Source organism: Dromiciops gliroides, chromosome 4 (assembly GCF_019393635.1).
Source record: "Dromiciops gliroides isolate mDroGli1 chromosome 4, mDroGli1.pri, whole genome shotgun sequence".
NCBI lineage: Eukaryota > Metazoa > Chordata > Mammalia > Microbiotheria > Microbiotheriidae > Dromiciops > Dromiciops gliroides.
The window spans coordinates 334,512,837-334,537,076 of NC_057864.1; the positions used below are offsets into that span (position 1 = coordinate 334,512,837).

General features: G+C 38.1%; 1 protein-coding gene across 1 annotated transcript in view; it reads right to left on the minus strand.

The window, feature by feature from the left end:
• BVES (blood vessel epicardial substance) overlaps positions 1-22,863 on the minus strand; it is a 136,399-nt gene extending 113,536 nt beyond the window's left edge. Inside the window, exon 1 of the mRNA XM_044002998.1 lies at positions 22,645-22,863. The gene's annotated coding sequence lies outside the window, so the exon portion shown is untranslated. The remainder of the gene's footprint in view (positions 1-22,644) is intronic.
• Between the last annotated feature and the right edge of the window lie 1,377 nt (positions 22,864-24,240).

Below are 24,240 nucleotides of genomic sequence, written 5' to 3' on the forward strand. Positions count from 1 at the left end.
ATTCCATCTTAGCTTAATGTATTAGAGGTTATTTCAGGTTAAAAGCTGAGTTCATATAGTTAAACAAATGCTATGAATACTCCTGGCTACATCCACTGTATACTGATTTACCAGATGGTCAAAAATGTTACTACCAACACTGCTCTGTTACACATACATTCTCTTCCCTTTAGGCCATATGGTAAAAGCACTCTTATTCTATGTGAGTCACACAGAATGAATTCCCAATGCTGTGGGAGCTGGAGGATCCACAGCAATTATAGAGGCACTCAGATGCTCTGATCAGCAGCAATGGCATCCACTAGAAAGATGAGCTTGTTTTTCTTCCTATGATAACAAACTAAAGAAGTAAACTTTGGGGCTATTTTTAGCAATTTTATTTTTAAAACAGTCTATTTGCAGAGCTTCTGTTGATGAGATATCAGGTATCATGGCCTCATTCCATGGAAAAACTATATAGAGAAGTAGAATGACTTGGCCAGAGGGAAAGGGGAACCAGCATCATCACTGCCGCAAATGGAGTTAAAAACTCCTGTCCCTGACTCTTCTGGTACTGACTCCTTCCTGGAGGGGAGGGATAATCTCTGAAATAGGTCCATATGGACTCCATGGTCATTTGTGATAAAGGCATGACATTCAATATAGGGAGAGAACTAACACAAATATGCAAGAGTTATTCCCCAAAGGAGAAATGGTCCATTGGACTTGTCCATATCAACAAACACTTTCTCCAGTGAAGAACTCTTAAGTTCTTCCCAACCATTTTGAAAGATTCAAAGTCAATGATGATAATGAAAATTAAAGTAAATCTAAAGGCTTACTCTATGCCTAGTAAATTGGCAAAGATGACAAAAATAGAAATAATTCATTTTGGAAAGACTATGAGAAGATAAGCACACTGCTGCTTCTGTTGGGCACTACTCACGTGGCCTTGGACAAGTCACTTAATTTCTCAGAATCTCAAATTCTTCATCTATAAAATGAAGTGCTTGGACTAGGCCAGGGATTCTTGAATAACTTTTTTTTGGGGGGGCAGGGCAATGAGGGTTAAGTGACTTGCACAGAGTCACACAGCTAAGTAACTGTCAAGTGTCTAAGGTTGGATTTGAATACAGGTTGTCCTGAATCCAGGGCCAGTGCTTTATCCATTGTTCCACCTAGCTGCCCCCTAGGCCAGGGATTCTTAACATTTTCTGTGTAACATATACCCCTTTGTCGGTCTGATGAAGCCTTTGGACATCACAACAGAATAATGTTTTCAAATAATTGAAGAAAATGCTAAATTTCAATTAGAAAGTAGTGAAAATAAAAATGTAACTTTTTTTTCCCTATCCAAATTAATGGACTTCTTGAAATCTCTATATAGAACCCTTGGAGATCCATGAATGCCAAGTTAAAAACGTCTAGAGATGGACTATAAAGGCCTGTCAAGTACCATGATCCTATGATACAGAGTTGGTAGAACTGTAAATTGGTCCACCCATGCTGGAAAACAATTTGGAACTATATGGGGGGGAAAGTCAAAATATCTATACTCTTTGACCCAAAGATCCCACTACTGAGTATATATCTTAGAGATCAAAGATAAAAAGAGAGGTCCCACAAACATAAAAACAATCACAGCAAAACCTATTGTGGAGCAAAGCACTAGAAAAAAGGTAGAGGCTTAATGAATCATGGTACATTAATATAAAAGAATATTCTCTTACCATAAAAAATAATGAACATGAGGGATCCAGAGAAATATGGGAAGACATATGAACTAACAAAATAAACAAAAGGGGCAAAACATTATACAGGATGAAAACATTAAAAAATTGAATGTTATATACTTATGATAACCAAGCTCGACCATGGAGAAGAGATGAGAAAATACGTGTCCCTCTGTTGTTGAAGAAAGGGAAGACTATGGGTGTAAAATATAATATATGTGGTCAGATATGTTTGATATGTTGCTTCTTTTTGGTGAGGCAATTGGGGTTAAGTGACTTGCCCAGGGTCCCACAGCTAGTAAGTGTCAAGGGTCTGAGGCTGGATTTGAACTCAGGTCCTCCTGAATCCAGGGCTGGTGCTCTATCCACTGTGCCACCTAGCTGCCCCGATGTGTTGCTTTTTAAGTACAGGTATTTTTGATTTGTTTTGTTTTTAATCTTTGTTAGCAGGAAAGTCTTGGATGATTAGAGAAGAGTTTATGGAAGGACTGTGGAGTACGAGCCAAGAGTATCTCAGTGATCTGTTCTCTGCCTTGAATCTACTATGTGACTGTGAGATGTAGACTCTGTAGTACTTTCCTATTAAGAAGCTGGACTAATTTTAAACTTAGAGGGATAGACTGTTAGATCTGGAAGGGCTGTTAGAGATCAAGCCTGAACTGATAATCTCTTCCCTATGTCCACTTCTCTTTACTCACATAGCCACCACCCTACTCCAGATCCTTATCATCTCATACCTAGAGAGAGGCTCTCGAAAAGCAATTTGGGGACTCCTATTGGTCCCTGAGACCCTTTCAGGTGGTTCCAGAGACCCTTTTAGGTGATCTTTTGACCCTTGAAGTCAAAACTACTTTAATAATAATATGCTTTAATTTCTAATACAATAACTATAACCAACACAAACAAAAGTTTTTTGGGGGATCCTCAACAATTTTAAAAAGGTTAAGGGGTACTGAGATCAAAAAGTTTAAGAACCACTGGCCCAGACTATTGCAATAATTTTTTATCGGTCTCCTGCTCTAAAGGGCCTCTCCATTCAAATCCATCCTCCACACAGCTGCAAAAATGACTTTCCTAAATTCCAGGTCCTCTATTTTATGCAGGTATATCACATACTACCTACACATTCTCCCTTTATTCATTAAAGACAATGGTTCCTTACTACCTCAAATATAAATCAAATATAAACTCTTCTGTTTAGCATTTAAAGCCCCCTACATCTAACCTTATTACATATTACATACACACACATCCATGAGCACTATGGTCCAGCCGAACTATTTTGAGTTTTATTGTTGTTCAGTTGTTTTTAGTCGTGTCCCACTCTTTGCGACCCCATTTGGCAAAGACACAGGAGTGATTTGCCATTTCCTTCTCCAGCTTATTTTACATATGAGGAAACTGAGGCAAATAAGGTAAAGTGACTCGCTCAGGGTCACACAGCTAGTAAGTGTCTGAGGCCAGATTTGAACTGTTCCTGATTCCAAGCCCAGGGTTGAATCCACTGCACCACTTACCTGCCAAACTATGTTTCTTGCTATTCTTCCATTTTTATACTCAATTTCCTCTGTATCATCTTTGTGTCTTGACACGATCCTATGCCTAGAATATTTTCCCTCCTCGTCTCTGCTTCTTGGAATTCTTGGTTTCCTTCAAGACTCAGTATAAGAGCTACCTTTTGCATTAGGCTCTTCTTGTTTCCCCAGCTTCTAGTGCCTTCCATGTAACCAAGATTGTTTTGTATATATCTTTTATGTACATATACATGTGTGTGTATAGATATATGCATGTCATCTCTTCTATTAGAATATAAGCCCCTTGAGGTTAGAGACTGTTTTTATCTTTGTATTTCCAGGCACAATGCCTGGCTTGGCATTGGAATTTAATAAGTGTTTGTGGATTGATTAATTCTATAGAAGAGGAAACTGAAACCCAGAAAGCTGAAATAACGTGTCCAAGGTCCCAGAGGATATATGAGTCATTCGGTCAGGATTTGAACTGTGAATCCAGTGTTCTTTACCTTACACTAATCTCTTGCCTGGTCAGATGATAAACTTCATAAAGGGAGTGTGTGTGGAATGAGTCTCATTGTTGCAGTGCTCTAGAGAGATAACGGTATTGGAAGAGGATCCAATCAGATACCGAGTACTGTGGGCTTTACTCCTGTGATGTCCCTTAAAACAATACCATCTTTGCCATTGCTACTGCCATCACTGGGGTTTAGGCCATCACTGCCGGACTAGGACAATAGACCCTTCCATTTGCCCAACATCCAGCCTCTTCTGCATCAAGTCCACTAAACTTGGGAATCAATCTTCCTAATGCTCAGGTCTAATCACATTATTCTACTTCTCAAAAACTAACATGGGGGCAGCTAGGTGGCGCAGTGGATAAAGCACCGGTCCTGAATTCAGGAGTACCTGAGTTCAAATCCAGCCTCAGACACTTGACACTTACTAGCTGTGTGACCCTGGGCAAGTCACTTAACCCTCATTGCCCAGCAAAAAAACAAAAAAACAAAACCAAAAAACCCCAACAACAACAAAACAAAAAACCAAAAAACCTAACATGGTCCCTAGTGCTTCCTGAATAAAATCCAGATTCCACTGTCTGCCCATTTAACAGTCTTTACAATTAAGCTCCAATTTAGCTTTCATGTACCCTGTGCTCCAGCATACTTGCTGTCCCTAAAGTGACCCTTTCACTGTCTGGAATCTGGAATCTTGCCTACTTCATTTTTGCCAGGAATACCCTTCCCTACTCTCCTCCATTTCCTCCAGGTGAAATTGTACTTATATTTCTATTCCTACCTCACCCAGGGCACCTTCTATTGACAATTGTTCCAGCCTCCCTACTTTGAATTTTTTTGGCATTTTACTTGTGTCATTTTCATTTGTGTCTGATTCTTTGTGACCCCATTTAGAGTTTTCTTGGCAGAGATACTAGAGTCTTTGCCACCAAGGAAATAGTTTGCCATTTCCTTCTCCAGATCATTTTACAGATGAGGAAACTGAGGCAAACAGGGTTAAGTGGCTTGCCCAGGGTCACACAGCTAGTAAATGTCTGAGAATTCAGGAAGACGAATTTGCTTGACTCCGGCCCCGCATTCTATCCACTGGACTATTTTAATCATATTTCATGTAAAGTTATATTCTCCTTTGTATCATAGATTTTTGTCACATAGATCTAATTCTCCACCCCAAACACCAACAACATTGCAAGCTCCTTGAGTTCAGGAGCCAACCAAATTTTGAAAAACCTTTTTGTTCTATATATAGAGTCCTGGCACATGATAAGAATGTGATAATGAACGTTTGGTGAATTGAACAGAATCATTCAACTCCCTGAGAAGGTCACTAACTTTCTACCTCAATTTCCTCATCTGAAAATGGAGATAATAGCACATACCTCATAAGCTTGTTGTCAGGTGAGGATCCAATGAAATGATATATGTAAAATGCTTTGCAAACCTTAGAGTGCTACATAAATATTAGCAATGATTATTATTACTCAACAAATTGGATAAACATTTATTTAGCACCACTTGTATTATGATGGACATAAAGGGAGATACAAAGCTAGATCAGAAATAGTCTTTGCTCTCATGGCATTCACAAACTGATCTCCACCGTTTTCTTGGGTTGAATATGGCATGAGTTGAGGACATTAGGATCCTGACAAGACTTTTCTACTATCAGCTCTTTAGTTAACAGTATGCAGTTGAGGGGCAGCTAGGTGGCACAGTGGATAAAGCACTGGCCCTAGATTCAGGAGGACCCGAGTTCAAATCAGGCTTCAGACACTTAACACTTCCTAGCTGTGTGATCCTGGGCAAATCACTTAACCCCCATTGCCCTGAAAAAAAAAGTATGCAGTTGGGGAGCAGCTAGGTGGTGCAGTGGATAGAGCACTGACTCTGGATTCAGGAGGACCTGAGTTCAAATTAGGCCTCAGACACTTTACACTTATAAGCTGTGTGAGCCTGGGCAAGTCACTTCACCCCAATTGCCTCAGCAAAAAAAGAAAAGACAAAAAAAGTATGCAGTTGGTTCTTCAAGAAATATTTATTAAAACACCTATTATGTACAAGGCACTGTGTTAGGAAATGGGGATACACACATTAAAAATTACAGCCAGTAAAGGATCTTGAATTCTAATCTTAGGTAGAAAATGTTGAATGTCCCAAATCAGTATGAAGATTTCCTAAATTAATATTGAGAGTGTGGCCTCTGTCTTTCATCACAGGGGTTGGCATCAACAATTGACTTAGATGGTACTGTTTCATAATCGGGCTATTTCAAGCATATCACATAAAAAAGTATGGCCCTAGTGACATAAGTAAAAAAGCAACAAGTGAGATATAAGCATAATACTGGTCTTCTGTCAGCAAGTTAACAAACATACTCACATACTGCCATGTGTAAGGGCATTGTGCTACTTGCTATAATTTGGGTTGTTTTTCTTTCATTCTTTCCCCTTAATAATAATAATGAAGATGATAATTTATAATTTTACAGTACTTTCAGTGTTTAAAAATCTCTTGCTTTGAGACAGGTGATGCTAGAACTATTAGTCTCTTTTTCCAGATGGGACTTGGAGAAAGTCAGGAGCTTTTCCCAAACATTCCTGGAAGGAGACTTCATGTGGACAATGATAAGAACTGTCAATCAGTGGCTCTGAGTATCAATCCATCAATCCATCCAACATACTTCAGTGATGTAGATGAACTAGAAAGATGTATTATTAATAGTCATGTATAGACTGTTTATATGCTCAGGATAAATTCATAAAAGTAGAAAAAGCTAGTTCAAGAATGTTAATCCAACAAACACTGGCTCAATCTGCCTTGATCCTTTAAAAAAAACAAACTTGGCTGATTAAAAATGTTTACTCACAAATATTTATTAGGCACCTACCACAAAGATCCTCAGAAGATGTCACCCTCTAGTATAATTTTTTTTTCAAAAACCTCATCTCGATTTAGTTTTTAAAGTGTCATTTCTATTTCCAATTATTACAGATTGAGGTATTACAGTCCAAATATGGTAGTTCCACTCAATTTCTATTAACATAGAAACACTGTGAGGTCTATCCCATGTGAGGCATTAATTTATTGTCTTTCAGTTTCATCTCTAAATGCTCTTGAGATGATTTATCTTAATTGAGGATCATGCCAAGTTTTATGCAAACTCATTTTACCACTCTGTGGATCTTTGCTATTTTGTGAGGAAATATTGCTCATAAACTTCCACAGTCTTCCCCTGCAAAGTTTTGCATATATCTTAATCTAAACCAATATTTCCCCGGGCTGCCAAGTCTCTCTGTTTGGCATAGAGTTGAAGATTTCACTGGCTAAAATTGATTTTGGGTTCCTTTGGTCTCCTTTTTGTGTTTATTACTTAAAATTATTGAAACATCCATAGGAAATGGTTATAAGTAGAGGCCATATCTTTTTTTTATCCATTTCAACATCAATAGCTTATTTTGATAGGTCAAGTTCAAACTATTGAAATTGTCCATAGTGTATTCTCATTTTTATCCTTTGTTTAGTTTAACATTTGTTTCGAGTCTTTGAACACTGATAGTTGATTCAGAAATGCCTTCCACATTGGTAGCTTGCTATTTTCTGTCTCCTACCATATAGTCAATTTTATAATTGGCAATGTTCTTCCAATGTCTGCAGCCTTCTAACTTTCTTCCTGAAGTATAAAGCTTCTGAATAGTAAAAACAAACGAACAGACAAAAACAAAAACACCAAAAAATGAACCTTTGGCCTCAATTTAATTAAATAACCAATTAAATACCTATTATGGAGAAGGCTCTGAAGCCAGCACTCTATCTACTTTACCATACTGCTTCTCCAACTCCAGTCCCTAACACTATTCTGTATTCAAAGTACTATGCTAGATACTAGGTTACAAAGCCAAGATACTCATTTAATCATTCACAATATCTGGTCATTAATTGCATCATTACAGCAGAGGCAGCTATATGTTGAAATGGATAGAGTTCTGGGCCTGGAGTCAGAAAGACCTGAATTCAAATCCAGCCCCAAAACAATTACTAGCCCTGTTAAGAGCTAATCACTTAGCCTCTGTTTGCCTCAGTTTCCACACCTGTAAAATGGGGATGATAATAGCATCTATCTCCTAAGGCTTTTGTGAGGATCAAATGAGACAAAATGCAGGTGCTACATAAATGCTCATTTCCTCCCTTCTCTCTCTTCCAAAAGTAAGTTATGTGGAAAAGACTTAACCTGTTTTCAGATAGATCTATTCAGATGTGTATGTATTTGCCTTTCTAGTCATGACATATCTGGAATAAAAATACCTCATACTATAATTGTGATTATTTATCTTCTATGAAATTCAAGTCATCAAGTCAGCTCAACAAGAATTTATTAGGTGCCAAATATGTGCCAGGCACTGTGCTAAGTGCTGTGGATACAAAGAAAAGGACAAATATACAAATAAAAAATAGTCCCTGCTCTGGAGGAGCTCATTGTTCAATGAGAAAGAAAACATGCAAACAAGAGATAGGAAATCTCAGAGGGAAGATTTCAAGCTAGGGGGAGGACCAGGAAAGGCTTTTTATAGAAAGGGGCCCATTAGCTGAGACTTGAAACCTGGTGTGGATGGAGACAAGGAGGGAGAGATTTCCAGGTATGGGGGAACAGAATGCCTCTGTAGAAAACTTTTCCCAAATGCCAATTCATATCTGAAGATTATTTAAGGAAACATTAATTCCATAGAAATCAATGGAATAGAGGGAAAAATGGGCCAAGATGGCTACCAGCCATGATGTAGTATTAAAATGAAAGGCTCCACTGGTCCAATAAATGAATAAATGATGGAATGATGACCCAAAAAACAATCCAAAAGATCTGTGAAGGAAGCCTTTGCTATTCCCATACCACAAGTAGCCAGAGAATAGTCAAACATTCTCCTTGATTGGGGGTGGGGGGAATGGTTTAAAGAGACATAGGAAGTATACTCGCCAGCTGATGGGGAGGGCAGTGGGGGTCCATATTTCTGTTGTGGAAATAGCAACAAGGCATTTTGTACAGGGTCCAGTCTTCAGATGCTATTGCAGAAAGACAAGTGGTTAGTGAACCAAACCCCTCCTCTTTTAAAATGAATGTCTACACTTTTTGTATTCCTAGAAACAAACTAGATGGTCGGGGGATGATGAAACAAACAAGTTGTTTTATACGAACATAATGGAATATTAGTGTACAGTATGAAATGACAAATATAAATACAGAGAAACATAGGAAGACTAATATGAAGTGATGCGAAAAGAAATAGGCAGAGTCAGAGAAACAATACATACAATGATTACAATAATATAAATGAAAAGAATAATAGCAACAAAATACTGAAAACTTAATGCAGTGAAATTATAATGACCAAACTTCACCCTAGTGAAGAAATATGAGACATGAACACTTTGCTCCTTTCTACATATATCAGAATTCTTTTTTTTTTTTTTTTTTTTTTTTAGTGAGGCAATTGGGGTTAAGTGACTTGCCCAGGGTCACACAGCTAGTAAGTGTTAAGTGTCTGAGGCCGGATTTGAACTCAGGTTCTCCTGAATCCTGGGCCAGTGCTGTATCCACTGCGCCATCTAGCTGCCCCTATCAGAATTCTTAGATGTATTGTTTAATTTTGCTGAATTTTTCCCCCATCTTTTTTATTCTTTGTTATAAGGGATGGCTTTCTGAGAGGAAGAAAAGGAAGAAGAGAGCTAGATTAGGAAATGTGGGTTATGTAAAAACAAAGATATCAATAAAAAATATCTCTAAAAATAATTAAAAAAATAAATACCTCGTAGTAAGATTGGATTTATACTGGGACCGTGTTATCTTCTTATAACCCAGGATTCCCAAGTTAAAGTATTGATGTGGTTGTAATCAATTACTCTAGACAGCATGTATCATTGAGCTAGTTTTTGGTTGCTAGGCAATCCAGAGGAATACAATTATACCACTATTTTATTTATTAAATTAGTATCAGTTTCAGTATGTACTCCAGATGTCAAATTATCACTTCTCTAAATTGGTTTCCTCCTCTTTTCCCAGACTGTAGTTAAACTAAGCCCTACAAGGCCTTACTACTTCTATTCCATTTTATTCTACTTACTTGTATTGTGACCACAGGGAAGTCAATTAGCCTCTTTGAACCTCAGTATCCTTTTTTGTAAATTGTGAATAATAATTATTTCCCTTTCTACCTCACAGGACTGTTTTGAGGCTCAAAACTGATAATCTTTAAAATGCCTCAAGTGGAGTAAAACACTATATAAAATGTAAGGTATCATTATTTCAAATTAATAATTTTAATCTATACTATAAAAGTCTGTAAAAGTTAACATGCTCCAAGTTACCAATAGGTAAGAATAGTGTAAATTAAAACAACTGTAAAGTTTTACTTTACAACATGAAAATGGGCAAAAATGATAAAAATATAAATAATCAATGTTGGCAGGGATGTGGGAAAACAGGGACATTATAAAACTACTGCTTGAACTGTGAATTGGTCCAACCTGTATGAAATTCAATTTGGAATTATGTGAAAAAAATTTTGATGTAGTGATTAGAAAGGAAGAAAGAAAGTGAGAGAAAGAAAGGAAGGAAGGAAAGAAGGTAGGAAGGAAAAAGGAAGGAAGAGGGAAGAAATGAGAGAAGAAAGGAAGGAAAGGAGGGATGGAAGGAAAGAAGGAGGGAAGAAAGGAAAGAAGGAAGGGAGGGAGGAAGTAAAGAAGGAAGGAAGAGGGAAATAAAGAGGGAAAAGAGGAGAGAAGGAAAGAAGGAGGGATGGAAAGAAAGAAGGAGGGGAGGAAGGAAAGAAGGGAGGGAAGCAAAGAAGGAAGGGAGGGGAGGAAAGAAGGAGGGAAAGAAGGAAGGGAGGGAGGGAGGAAAGAAAGAAGGAAGGAAGGAAGGAAGGAAGGAAGGAAGGAAGGAAGGAAGGAAGGAAGGAAGGAAGGAAGGAAGGAAGGAAGGAAGGAAGGAAGGAAGGAAGGAAGGAAAGAAGACTCAATATGTATAGAAACCTTCACTCCAGCAGTATTTGTGGTAGCAAGGAAATACAAACAAAATGGGTGTCCATCTATTGGGGAGTGAATGAAAAAAATTGCCATGTGATGGTAATGAAATCGTATTCTGTAGTAAGAAATAATTAATATGGGGAATTCAGAGAAACATAGGACAATTTGTATTAAACAAGCACAATCAAAAAGAATAATATGCACAAGGATACAACAATGGAAATGGAAAAGATTATTAAATGAAGTCAAACTCAAAGTCAATGAAAAACTGATAATGAGTCCAGAGAATAGCTAATGAAGCATACCGTCCATTTCTCCTAGCAAAGATATTGGAGACAATGTGGTGTGGTAAGAGCACTGCCTCTGGAGTTCTTCTGGAGTTGGAAGACCTGAATTCAAGTCCTACCTTGGGTAAGTCATTTTATTTTTCTAGGCCTCAGTTTCCTCACCTACAAAATAAGAAGGCTGGATGGTCTTTTAGATCTTAATCCATGATCCAATGAACATTGGACCTTGCAGAATGTTATATGCATTTTTTTAAACATGATCACAAAAATTAGGTGTTTTTGCCTAATGGTATAAGGGAAGATTCATGAGGTAGTAGACTGGGATGATAATGTAGTACTTCCAGAAATGAATATGGTGCTAAGACAAAAGGAATTCCTAGCATTTTAAAAATAGCTATTGATCACCAATATGTGTGTCAATGGACTTAGTCATCTACGTGTAATATTTATTTCAAAAGTATCTTCCTGTAGAGGTTTTAGATAATGTTAAGAGCCAAAGGGAATATTGTGCAAGAAGTAATATTGATACTAGATTTGTAAAAACAGCTCATGATGATGGCTTAGGAAAAGCTAAAGATTTAAAGTTTTTTGTTTTGTTTTTGTGTGTCATGGTCAGAAAAAAAGGCAGAGAAGAAAGATAAAAAGGATTGAGAGGTCTTCCTTTTTGATGGAACTGTTTTAATCTTTAGGGTATGAACAAGATGAAGAAAAATTATTTTAAAAAACATTTACTTGTTATCCTGACTATGTTCTCAGAAGGGAAGTCATGTGCTAGAGGAAACAAGGTAGCATAGTACAAAGGTCCTGGAGTCATGAGGACCTGAGTTCCAATCCAGCCTCAGACACTTATTAGCTGTGTGACATTAGGAAAGTTATTTAACTTCTGTTTGCCTCAGTTTTCGCAACTATAAAATGGAGATAACAATATCATCTTTCTCCTAGGGTCATTATAAGGATCAAATGAGATACTATTTGTTAAACAGTTAGCACAGTGCCTGGCACTTAGTAAGTGCTTAATAAATGTGTGTTTCCTTCCTTCCTGCTGTTATATTGAAGGTTTGAAATGCCCCTGGTTGTAATCATTCTGAGAACTAAAATATTGTAAATAATTATCTACATCTTTGTGTTACTGATTTTGTTAGTAAATTATATGTTCAACAGATTTAATATTTATTCTTTCTTAGAGATAAAAGGACTTAATATATAGAGGAAAAGAAATAATTACTATTGGGAAAGGCTTCTTTAGTTAATTTTTGATCAACTGGTAGAGGCTCTGAATTAAGTTGATTGATAGTGTTATAAACTTAATTAGTAAGAAAATATCCAAATGTACTCCTGAATTATACTAGAGATTGGGATGATTAAATATAACTGAGGATTAATTGAATAAATAAGGTTAAATATGATAATGAGTCAAATGATATGCTATGGGGAGACACCATAATCTTTGTTAAATACAGGACACAGAAAAGACCATCTTTATCATCAAGGGACTTACAATGTATACAATGTGCAAACATAGGCAAAGAATAAGTATCTTTCCTTCTTTTAAGATTCCTCCCTGTCTCTTTCCTTTCAATAGCTGGAAGTGCCAATGGAAATCTGATCCAACATCATTAATTTACAGATGGAGGAACTGAAGCCCAGAGAGGAAATGACTCACTGAAGTTCACACATCTAATAAGTGACAGGGCCAGAATTGGCAATAAGGTCTTCCAACCCCCTATTTGTTCACTTTTGACATCACTCTGAATATATATCCTTTTCCACTTAGCCAAAGGAAATTGGTTCTGTTTTTGGTGTTTTATCATGTCTGGTTGATATTTATCTTTGCAGATGTACTTGAGGTGCATGAAGTAGCATCAAGGCCAATAGAAATGTTAAGATACCTTTAGGTCTATTTCATCTCTCACTATGAAAGATTTTATCATAGACTGGGTTCATACAAGAGGGAACACTATGTGATTTATACACTGGGTCTTGTAAAATCATCGATGTTACTAATCTTTTGTCCTATTTCATCTCTCACCAAGAAAGGATTTTATCCTATAGGATCATACAGAATGAATGGGGCACCATCTTACTTATTCACTGTGGCTTGTAAAATCACCAAGAGCTATAACATATATTAGGAATCACGGGGCGGGTGGGGCGGGGGGGGGGGGGGAATTCCCTTATGTAACAAATGGAAACAAAATCACAGACCATAGATCTCAAGCAAGAAAGGATTGGAGAAGTCATGTAGTTCAAATCTCTACCCACCCCCACCCCCATTTTACAGATGAAGACACTGAGGCCTAGAAAGTTTGAATGACTTGCCCAAGGTCCCACAAGGTAGTAAAGTGGCAGAGAAAGAATTCAAACTCAGGACAGGGGACTCCAGGTTCAGGGCTTTCTCTACCATACCACGATGCTCATCATCGTCGTCGTCATTGTCAATTCTCATCACAACTTAGTATCTTATCTCAAAGAACTCTAAAGTAATTTATCATCTAGGCATTTAGAAATTATCTCATCTAGCACATTTCTGTTGGCTTCATTTATCTCCAATTTAAGAATAGCAATCATAATGTATTAATGATTATAATATGCCACTAGCTGACATTTATATACTATGTTGAGGTTTACAAAGTATTTTACTTAAATTATCTCATTTGATGCTCTCAACAACTCTATAAAGCAGATAGAAGAGTTATTATAGTCTCCATTTTTACAGATGATGGGTTATAAAATGATTGGTAAGCATCAAGGTGGGGGCAGTGAGGTAGCACAATGGATAGAGTGTAGGGATTGGAGTCAGAAAGACTCAGCTTCATGAGTTCAAATCTGGTCTGGGACACTTACTAGCTGTGGGACCTTAGGCAAGTCACTTAACCCTGTTTGCCTCAGTTTCCTCATCTGTAAAATGGACTGGAGAAGGAAATAGCAAACCACTCCAGTATCTCTGCCAAGAAAACCTGAAAGGGGTCATGAAGACTGGAACATGCCTGAACAACAACAAAGAATCAGGGTTGGTATTCGAACCGAGGTCTTTTGACTCCTGCCTGAATGAATGCTAAACAGTCACGTAAGTTTGCATTTTTTCCCTTTTAAATTCCTGTCAAAAATGGTGACAAGATGGATGACAGAGAGAGGGACCCTTAGCAGAGTTAAATTTTTTTGTTTTGGGGGGGGGGGGGTTTGGGTGAGGCAATTGGGGTTAAGTGACTTGACCAGAGTCACACAGCTCGTAAGTGTCAAGGGTCTGAGGCTGGATTTGAACTCAGGTCCTCCTGACTCCAGGGCCAGTGCTTTATCCACTGCGCCACCTAGCTGCCCCCAGAGTTAAAATTCTAACCAAAAATTACAGGTTGTTTTCCTGTACATATTGTTGCCTCCACCTGCTATTCTTTTGCCACTCAGCTCTTTGCAATCTAGTTTTCCAGGGGATACTACTCTCTTCAAACTTATCAATTGGGAGAAATGATTATTAAATAACAAATTATTGGGGAGATCCCTGACCTTTCCCAAAAATGTACCTCACCTAGCAGATCTTATCTAGGTGGAGTTGTTGCCCAACCCAACTAGAATATATTACAAAGAATCCAATCTAAGGTAAATTCTGGTCTATTGTGTCCCACTAAGGCAGGTTTGGGCAGGGATGGGTAGATTCTTTGTTTAGACTGTGCAGACCTGTGGGTGATTTGGAAGTAAATTACATAATCAAAGTCACATCCCCTAGCCTCTCATTAGAATAGGTACACCTTTTATTATAATAGTCATTCTTCTCAGTAATTGTTAACCAATCAGAGTTGATTGTCACTCTCAGGAACACCCATTCTTCCAAGGGCATATAAGTGTTGAATGGATATAAATGTCCCTGAAGGGGTCTTTGGCTTTCTAGAATGCCACTGACCTCTTTTTTAAATTATCTGCTAGCATGATTAATAAGATGATTAATTACCCAGAAATTATGTCTCTGGAACTTTTTAGATATCCCACAATGATCTCTTAATTGGCAAAGCTGATAGCCTTTTTTCAGTCATTATCATTCTCAAGCTCTTTGATGTATTTGACACTATTGACTGCCTGCTAATCCCAGATACTCTCTGATCGCTAAGTTTTCGTGACACTGTTCTCTGCTCATTCTTTTTCTACCTATAGGACCACTCCTTCTTGGTCTCCTTTGCTGGCTCATTAACATCATGATGCCCCTCATTGTGAGCATTCTCCAGTGTGGAGTTATAGGCCCTCTTCTCTTCTTCCTCTACACTTTCTCTTGAGAACCTTGTCAGTTTGCATGGGTTTAACTCATCTTTATGCTGATGACTCACAGATGCATGTGTATGTGTATGTTTTGGGGTTTATGTTTGTGTGTATGTATGTGTATCACACCCCAATGTCTCTCTTAGGTTGGTGAGAAGACCAAAGGACTCTCTTCTCTTTTTTGAGTAGATACCAGAAGTATTCTTTTGCTTAATATCTTCTAGAAGTGACTGGGGGGGGGGGAGGGCGGGGCTTGGAAGTTACACCAATGAAACCAAAGTTCTAGAAAGTCTGACCAAAACATGACAATGGAAAGGGTACTGGATTTGAAGTCAGGTGTCCTGAGTTCATATCTTGACTCTGTTGCTTATTAGCAAGTTCCTTCAGCTATAAAATAGAGATATAAATACTTGTATTACCTTCCTCACGGGTTTGTTGCTTTGTCAGCATTAAAATGCTCGTGAAATGTGAATTGTAATGTGAGAATGTCCTGGTGATGGTCTATCCCCCACAGCCATCCAAAGGCCAACTTAGGTAAACCAGGAGAGAATCATGACCAAAAAAGCCAGTTATATTTCAGTTATATTTTTAGGCACAGGAACTCATAAAGACCATTCTGAAAGGAAAGGGCTCCTGATCTGTGTTGATAGAAGGAATAAACACACCAATTAAACAAGAGATCTTTCAAAACTCTGAAATAAATGACACGCCCACACATACACACAAAAACCTGCCATGCACACACACTTTGCAGCAATTCGGGGGAGGGAACAACACAAAGTCAAATAATAACAGTCTGTCCTGCTCCAAAAAGGACCACAAAGTTCAAAGCATCATATTAACAAAACACTTAACATTCTACCTTTGCCTCTGATCCCCACGAAATGCAGCAAGGGAAAAAGTGACAAGATGATTGCCTCCACTTTGCAGATAAGGAAACTGAGGCTCGGAGAGATTCATGGATTTTCTCCACACGATCATCGTTAGAAAGTTAGAAAGAGGGGCAGCTAGGTGGCGCAGTGGATAGAGCACCGGCCCTGGAGTCAGGAGGACCTGAGTTCAAATCCGGCCTCAGACACTTAACACTTACTAGCTGTGTGACCCTGGGCAAGTCACTTAACCCCAATTGCCTCACCAAAAAAAAAAAAATTTAAAAAAAAAAAAAAGAAAGTTAGAAAGAGTTAGACAATGGAAGTTCATCAGATTTATGTTCAGATAACTTGGGTTTGATTCCTGATTTTGCCCCTTACTACCTGTGTGACCTTGGACATTATTTTGCCTTCTTGAGCCTCAGTCCCTTCAAGCTTTAAATCTGTTCCTACATTTGACTTTAGAGATCATTTGAATATAACATAAAATTGTAAATGTCTACTGATCCTACCCTTTGTGATAGATGGCACCAGAGTGCCTGGTGTGTAAGGGAGATTCATAAGTATTTGATTTCCATGTGGTTCATGTTTGGCTTTCTTCCTCCAGTCTGGTCTAGTGAAAAGAGTACTAGACTTAGATTTAGAAGATTTGAATTCAAATCTCACCTCTGACAACAACAATAATAGCTAAAGATTATGTAATTCTTTGAGGTTTTCCAAAGCACTTTACATATATTATCTCTTTTAATCCTATGTGATAGGTGCTCTTTTTATCTCTATTTTAAGGGGGGAAACTGAGGCTGAGAGGATAAGTGACTTGCCCAGGGTCACACAGCTAGTTAACATCTAATTCAAACTCAGGTATCCACTCTAGCAGAGATGTCAAACTAGAGGCCTTCAACTTCTCAGCAAACTCTTCTATGTTATGGAAATGCTTGTTTAATTTCATAATTGAAAAGTAAAATAAATAAAGATGTTAACATATAATTAGGAAATATTTAACAAAAAATTAATACAAAATACAAAATAAATCATCTTGATTTTTGTTTTTCTTGTCAATATGCCTGCAGGGATCTGTTTGTCTTTGAGTTCGACCCCATTGCAGGACACCATCTAATACCTGAGTAACAAACTTCAAGTCTTAATTTCATCATGTGTTATAATGTCAACAATGATGCCCACTATAGCTATCTTGCAAAATTGCCAGGAAGAACAAACTCATTTGGTAAGTTGGAAAGCAATTCAGAAATGTGAGCTATTAGTATAATTCAGTCCAGCTCATTTGATAGATGAGGAAACAGATGTCGAGAGAGAGGAACTGTGTGGCTCAAAGTCATATATATGCATATATATATATATATGTGTGTGTATATATATATGTGTGTGTATATATATATGTGTGTGTATATATATATGTGTGTGTATATATATGTGTGTGTGTATATATATATGTGTGTGTATATATATATATGTGTGTGTATATATATGTGTGTGTGTATATATATGTGTGTGTGTATATATATGTGTGTGTGTATATATATATGTGTGTGTATATATATATGTGTGTGTATATATATATGTGTGTGTATATATATATGTGTGTGTATATATATGTGTGTGTATATATATATGTGTGTGTATATATATATGTGTGTATATATATATGTGTGTGTGTATATATATGTGTGTGTGTATATATATATGTGTGTGTATATATATATGTGTGTGTATATATATATGTGTGTGTATATATATATGTGTGTGTATATATATATGTGTGTGTATATATATATGTGTGTGTATATATATATGTGTGTGTATATATATATGTGTGTGTATATATATGTGTGTGTGTATATATATATGTGTGTGTATATATATGTGTGTGTGTATATATATGTGTGTGTATATATATGTGTGTGTATATATATATGTGTGTGTATATATATATGTGTGTGTATATATATATGTGTGTGTATATATATATGTGTGTGTATATATATATGTGTGTGTGTGTGTATATATATATATATGTGTGTGTATATATATATATGTGTGTATATATATATATATATATATATATATATATATATATATATATATATATATATGTACTTAACTGTGTTCCAGGAATTGTGGTAATCACAGGGTTACAAAGAAGAAGCAAAAACCTATCTGTTTAAAGACTATGGAGGTTTATATTCTAATTGGGGAAAAATATACAAAATTAGTACATACAACATAATTGCTGAATATATGGAAGGTAACTTGAGGGTATGACACTAACAGCTACATAAACATGCTCTTTTGGTACTCAACAGATTTGTTTGCTCTAATCTCAACTGCATCTCTATTACTATGCGGCTATCCTTTTATGTTCCTCTTAGTAACATCATCTCCTTGGAACAGCAGCTTATTCCAAACCTTCTTTTGTCCTAGAACTCTTCTCCCTTTCAAAGTCAAACTCCTAGAAAAAGACATTGTTTTGATATTCGGACCTTCTCTTACTTCTCAAACTCTTGTATTCTGGCTTCTGATCTCATCACTCTATTGAACTCGCTATTTGTAACTATCTCAACTGCTGAATCCAGTGTCCTTAGTTGTCCTCATTCTACTTTACCTCTCTCTAGCCTGTAACACTGTCAACCAACCACCTCCTCCTCGTGGATACTCTCTCATTCTTTGGCTTCTGTGACATTGCTCTCCTTTGGTTCCCCTCTTACTTTTCTGTTGTGAGGATACAATGAAAACCTGTGCAAAGCGTTTTGCTAACCTTTAAATGCTATACAACAGTTATTATATTAATTATTAATTATTGTAAGCTGGTTGGCATAGGGGATAGGATGCTGGGCCTAGCATCAGGAAGATGAGTTCAAAAATGGCCTCAGATACTTATGAACTGTGTGACCCTAGGGAAATCATTTAACTTCCCCCAGAGTTGTTGCAAAGCTTAAATGAGATAATAGTTTTGAAGTGCTTAGTATAATACCTGGTACACATAGTAAGCATTATCTAAATATTAGGTATTATTAAGCATATTATTTATCTCTACCTAACTACTCCTTAATCTCCTTAATCGAATAATGTTCTCTTTTCTGGTCATCAAGTCTATATATGTGTTCCTGAAAAAACTTCAGTAACTCCTTATTGCTTCTAAGATACAAACTCTTTAGGTTGGTATTCATAATCTTCCATAATCTGGCTCCTACCTCCATTTCCAGACTAATTATATCTTTTTTGCCCTCATATACACTATATTTGGCCAAACTGGTACACTGACTATTCCCTTAATTTGACATTAAAAAAACTTCTAATTTTTATAAGTAATAAGTAGGTGTTTTAAGAGGACAAAAGAAGTTTGGGGATTCAGGAATCGCTCAGTTTACTGGCCATTCAAACTAAAAGTGCACTTCAATGAAAAAAATATTAATTGCTTCAATCTATTTGCAATAAGTCCATTATTGCAAATCTGAAGGATTACCTTAAGCCTCATTTCAAGTCTAAGGGATATGAAGAAAAATGTAATTTTTTCTTTGACTGTATTTACTTACTATTCATAGAATAGGTAAATTAGACTTCACAAGCACCTGGTTTGCATTCTAATACAAAAGTCTGCATTGGTGCTTTTCCTCACCTGTATAAAGAGGTTGTGCTGTATACTCAGCTAGATTATATGATGGGAAAATTAATGGCCATATCTCTTTTAAGGCACATTGAATTTGTCAGCCATTCAAAATTTAGGCAAAAATCAAAAAGACCAAGGATTCTACAGATTTCAAGCAGGATGGGTTTTATCCTCTTCCCATACTTATTCCGAAGGCAAACATATAGCCTTCTGTCCTCATCAAGACACATCTGTTAACTCTATGAATAATTTAGTTGCACAACTTTATCCATCCTCTGTGTCTTTTACATTAGCAATGGATTTTGTGCAATATAAATGCTCAGCATGTAAGGACATAACTAGGAATTATTAAACCTAAATAAACAACAGATTTGTCTAATAACAATAAAACTAAAGTTTTTATGACACCTCTGTGACTTTCACTTTGAAGCATTTTCTTGTACATTTCTTGAAAAGAAGTGTGTGGGGGGGGGGCACCTAGGTGGCACAGTGGATAGAGCACCAGCCCTGGAGTCAGGAGTACCTGAGTTCAAATACGGCCTCAGACACTTAACCCTTACTAGCTGTGTGACCCTGGGCAAGTCACTTAACCCCAATTGCCTCACTAAAAAAAAAAAGAAAAAAAAAGAAAAGAGGTGGGGGAGGGGAAGGTGAGTGAGGGGAAATCTTATTTTTTTTTTCCTTTACAAAGGTAATCAAAAAAATACAATACGATCTCATTTGGAGGCTTGCTTGTTGCTCTGTATGCCCAGGACCCTCACTGATAGCAGCAAAATCTAAACTCTGAAGTTATCTTCTACTTTTTGAAGGACCAGTTTCACAAATTTTGCAAAAGCTATCTTAAAATTTAATATCACTTTGTCAATGCAGGTAGTGTCCCTATTGCAGTGCCCATGTGTGAAGACTATTTCATAAAGAGATCTTGTCTTCATCTTCAGTCTTCTGAGGCCTCCTTTTTTGACCAAGTAGCACTAAAAAGATGTGCCAACCTTATTAGTCAGTTCTGTGGTACAAAGTCTGGATTCCAGTTTCTGGTGACACATTTTTAAATTTAACAACATAGAATGTCACCATTTAGAACTTTAGTTTGTTCTATGATTCAGCTATTACAAGAGATTTGTATAATTAAAGAAATCCAACTGCTTACCAACTGTCTGAGGGCTTAAATGCACGCAGTTTTAGACAGCAGGTAATGCCTCAATATTAAATTGGCTTTTGGAAAATATTGTCTTGAAGTTACTCTAATGTTATGGAATGCTAGAACTGGAAGGAATCCTAGGGATCATTCAGTCCAGTGCTTTCATTTTATAGGTCAGGAAACTGAAGCTCATGGAGGTGATTTGATCAGTCCTGTTCATGTTCTCAATCAAGCATTCTTGTTTAGTTCTTTATTTATTACCAAAAAGAACAATTCCCACTTACAATACTATAATATTTTATGCAAATGTCCTTGGGGATTAAAAATATGAAGAAATAAATATAATTTATGCTTACCATGAAATTTCAAAATACTTAAAACACAATGGTTAACATTTTTTAAAAAATCATTAAATGTACCTGTTTGGTGGAAAGGTTTTGAATTTGTTTCCAAATTTGATGAGTTCCTCTTTGCTGAAAACAATTCTCAGCATCGGTATGTTATTAATTTTCTATTTGTGTTTTCAATCAATACAGGGGTCAAGGCTCACCAGAGCTGGATGAACCCTTAAAAATCATCTAGTTCGGCCCCATTATAGTTTACAAATGAGGAAAGAAGAATAGAGAAGAGAAATGACTTGACCATGGTCCCATCAAGGATTATTTTCTTGAATATTAGAGATCCTTTGGCTTGCTTACAAGGTGGGGAGGAAGGAAGGAAGGAAGGAAGGAAGGAAGGAAGGAAGGAAGGAAGGAAGGAAGGAAGGAAGGAAGGAAGGAAGGAAGGAAGGAAGGAAGGAAGGAAGGAAGGAAGGAAGGAAGGAAGGAAGAAAGGGAAGGGAAGGGAAGGGAGAGAAAGGGAGGGAGGAAGAAAAGAAGGAAAGGAAGGAAGAAAAGAAACAAAGTAGGAAAGAAGGAAAAGGGAAAGAAGGAAGTAAGCAAGGAAAGAAAAGAAGGAAGGATGGGAGGAAAGGGGGTAAGAAGAAAACTCCTTTTGGAGTGACAGTAACCTCCCTCCTCAAATGCTTTTCCAAGCCTGCCTCTTCATTTTAAACTCCTTGCGTAGAACATGAATGGGAAACATTAAGAATCACGTTTCTTTTCCTCCACAACGAGACTTGTCCACAGGACCAGTGAGAGAGGATGGAGATGCATAGCTAGATGTGGCAATTCTCACCAAGTCGGTGTGCAAGTGAAGACAAGGGGAACCAATCCTGTTCTCTCTAGGGTCCAGTGCAGGAGACTGACAGCGGCTAAAAACACAGACGCCCATGAGAATCTAAGAGGGCTCCTTTCCCTCTACTAGATCCCCTCCCCAACTCTCTTAAGGGGGCCCTGAGGACACGGAATAGGCAGGATTGACAGGCAAAAAGGAATGGAGATCAAGGCAACAGAGAAAGTAGTGATGGAGGACTGGGGTAGGCAAAAGGGCAAAACGTGGGAAGGGACTGAGGAAGGGGACGGAAATAGAGCAGCCAAGGAAAAATGACAGTACCAAGTAACCGACCTGGGGCAAGAGAGGGAGCATGAGTAGCTGCAGAGCACAGAGAGGAAGAGGCAGGGGTGGGGGCTGGAGAGCTCCGGGAAAGTTGCTCCCAAGCCCGGGGTGCCTCCAACTTTCGCTTCCATTTTTAGCCCCGCGAGGTGCCAGTCTGTAAGTCGACACCCGAGCAGGAGGCGGTTGGTTGCACCGCCAGCAGCTCCTCTCCCAACTCCTTCTTACCTTTTTCTTTCGCTCGGCACAAGCTCCAGGGTTGCATGACAAAAGTTTCAGGTCCGAGCCGGACTCTGGCAGGGAGGCTAAGAGCCCGGGAGGCTGGAGCTGACCGGACTGCTCCGGCTCCCCTTCTTATTCGGGGTGGGTGCCAGCGACCCCGGCCCAGCGGGTCAGCTCCGCGCCCCTGCGCTCAGCCCCTGGCTCCAGGCGGGCCCCGCGCCGGGCCGCGGCTGCTTGGACTAAAATAGGCAGGGTAGCGGGGAGGAGGCGGCGGTGCCCGGGCACCGGCTGCCACGGCGCACGCGCCCCCCAGATGCGGCTGCAGCTGTAGCTGCAGCAGCGCTTGGCAGGCGGAGACACTGAGACCAGCTGCGATGGGGTGGGAGCAGCTGGAGCCACATCTGGGAGGAACCCGCGGGGCCTGAGCCAAGAAGGTGGTGAGGAACACCCCGCTCGGTAACAGCAGACGCTCGGGAGAAGAACGAGACTACTGTTTGAAAACTTTGATAAACTCCAGTTCCTCTTTATAAATACACTACGCCTTGAGTACCTTGTACCCATGATTAATAACATTTCACACTATGGAATGTACATCACATATGTTCAAATCCACATTTTAATCTTCCTCATTTGGCATTAAATGTTTTAAGAGAGAAGCTCTTGGGGTGATAGAGTTTCTCACCTAGTAGGATCATGGACTCAGAGATTAAAGCTCCGAACATTATTCAATACTCAGATTTTGCACATCAGAAAACTGGGGCACATGAAGGGAAAGTGACTTGTCCAAGGTCAAACAAACATATAATAGTAACATTGTTCCTAATACTTTGTCTTTCTAGTGTGTTGGTGTGTTTCTGGTGCAAAGGATCTGAGCAATCTCAATAAAAATAGTTGGAAGAGACATTGGTCCATTTCTCACATTCTAGGGATGAGAAACTTGAGACCCAGAAAAGACAAGTGATTTGTCACACCCATAGTAAGTCTTCTATGTTCCTAGGTGGACTCCATCACCTTCCCTGTGTGACACGTGATCTACAAAAAGCTTCCTGTTTTTAAGATTTGATGCACACTGCTACCATTAGTAAACAATTGTTCCATAACATATAAATAGATTTGAAAGGGCAATATTTACAAACAAATGAGATCGTTTGCAAATACTTTGCAAAGTTGTAACCAATTACATTTCACAAATCATAGTGGGAAGGGGATTAAAGATCATCTGGCCCCAAACCTTAATTTTATAAAGGAAGAAACAGAGCCGAAGAGGTTAAGTTACCCACCCTCCAGTCATTGCTTTTCCATAATAGTGCAATTGTCAGCATCCTCTCCACCAATGCGGTCAATCCACTATAACTTAGTAAGTCTTTTTTTTTTCTCTCTCTAGAAAAGCAACCCCAAATATGATACAATAAGATCTCTGTCCAGGGTTTGATTCCTGCAATATATGCCTATAACTCACCATCAACAGCAATACAAATCTGAACTCTAAAACCTTTCTAGGCTCTTTGAGAAGCCAGTCTCAGAAATTTTGCAAAAGCTGTTTTTAAGACTTAATATCACTTCATCACAGGCTGTATCTTTACTGCCATAATGATAATAACA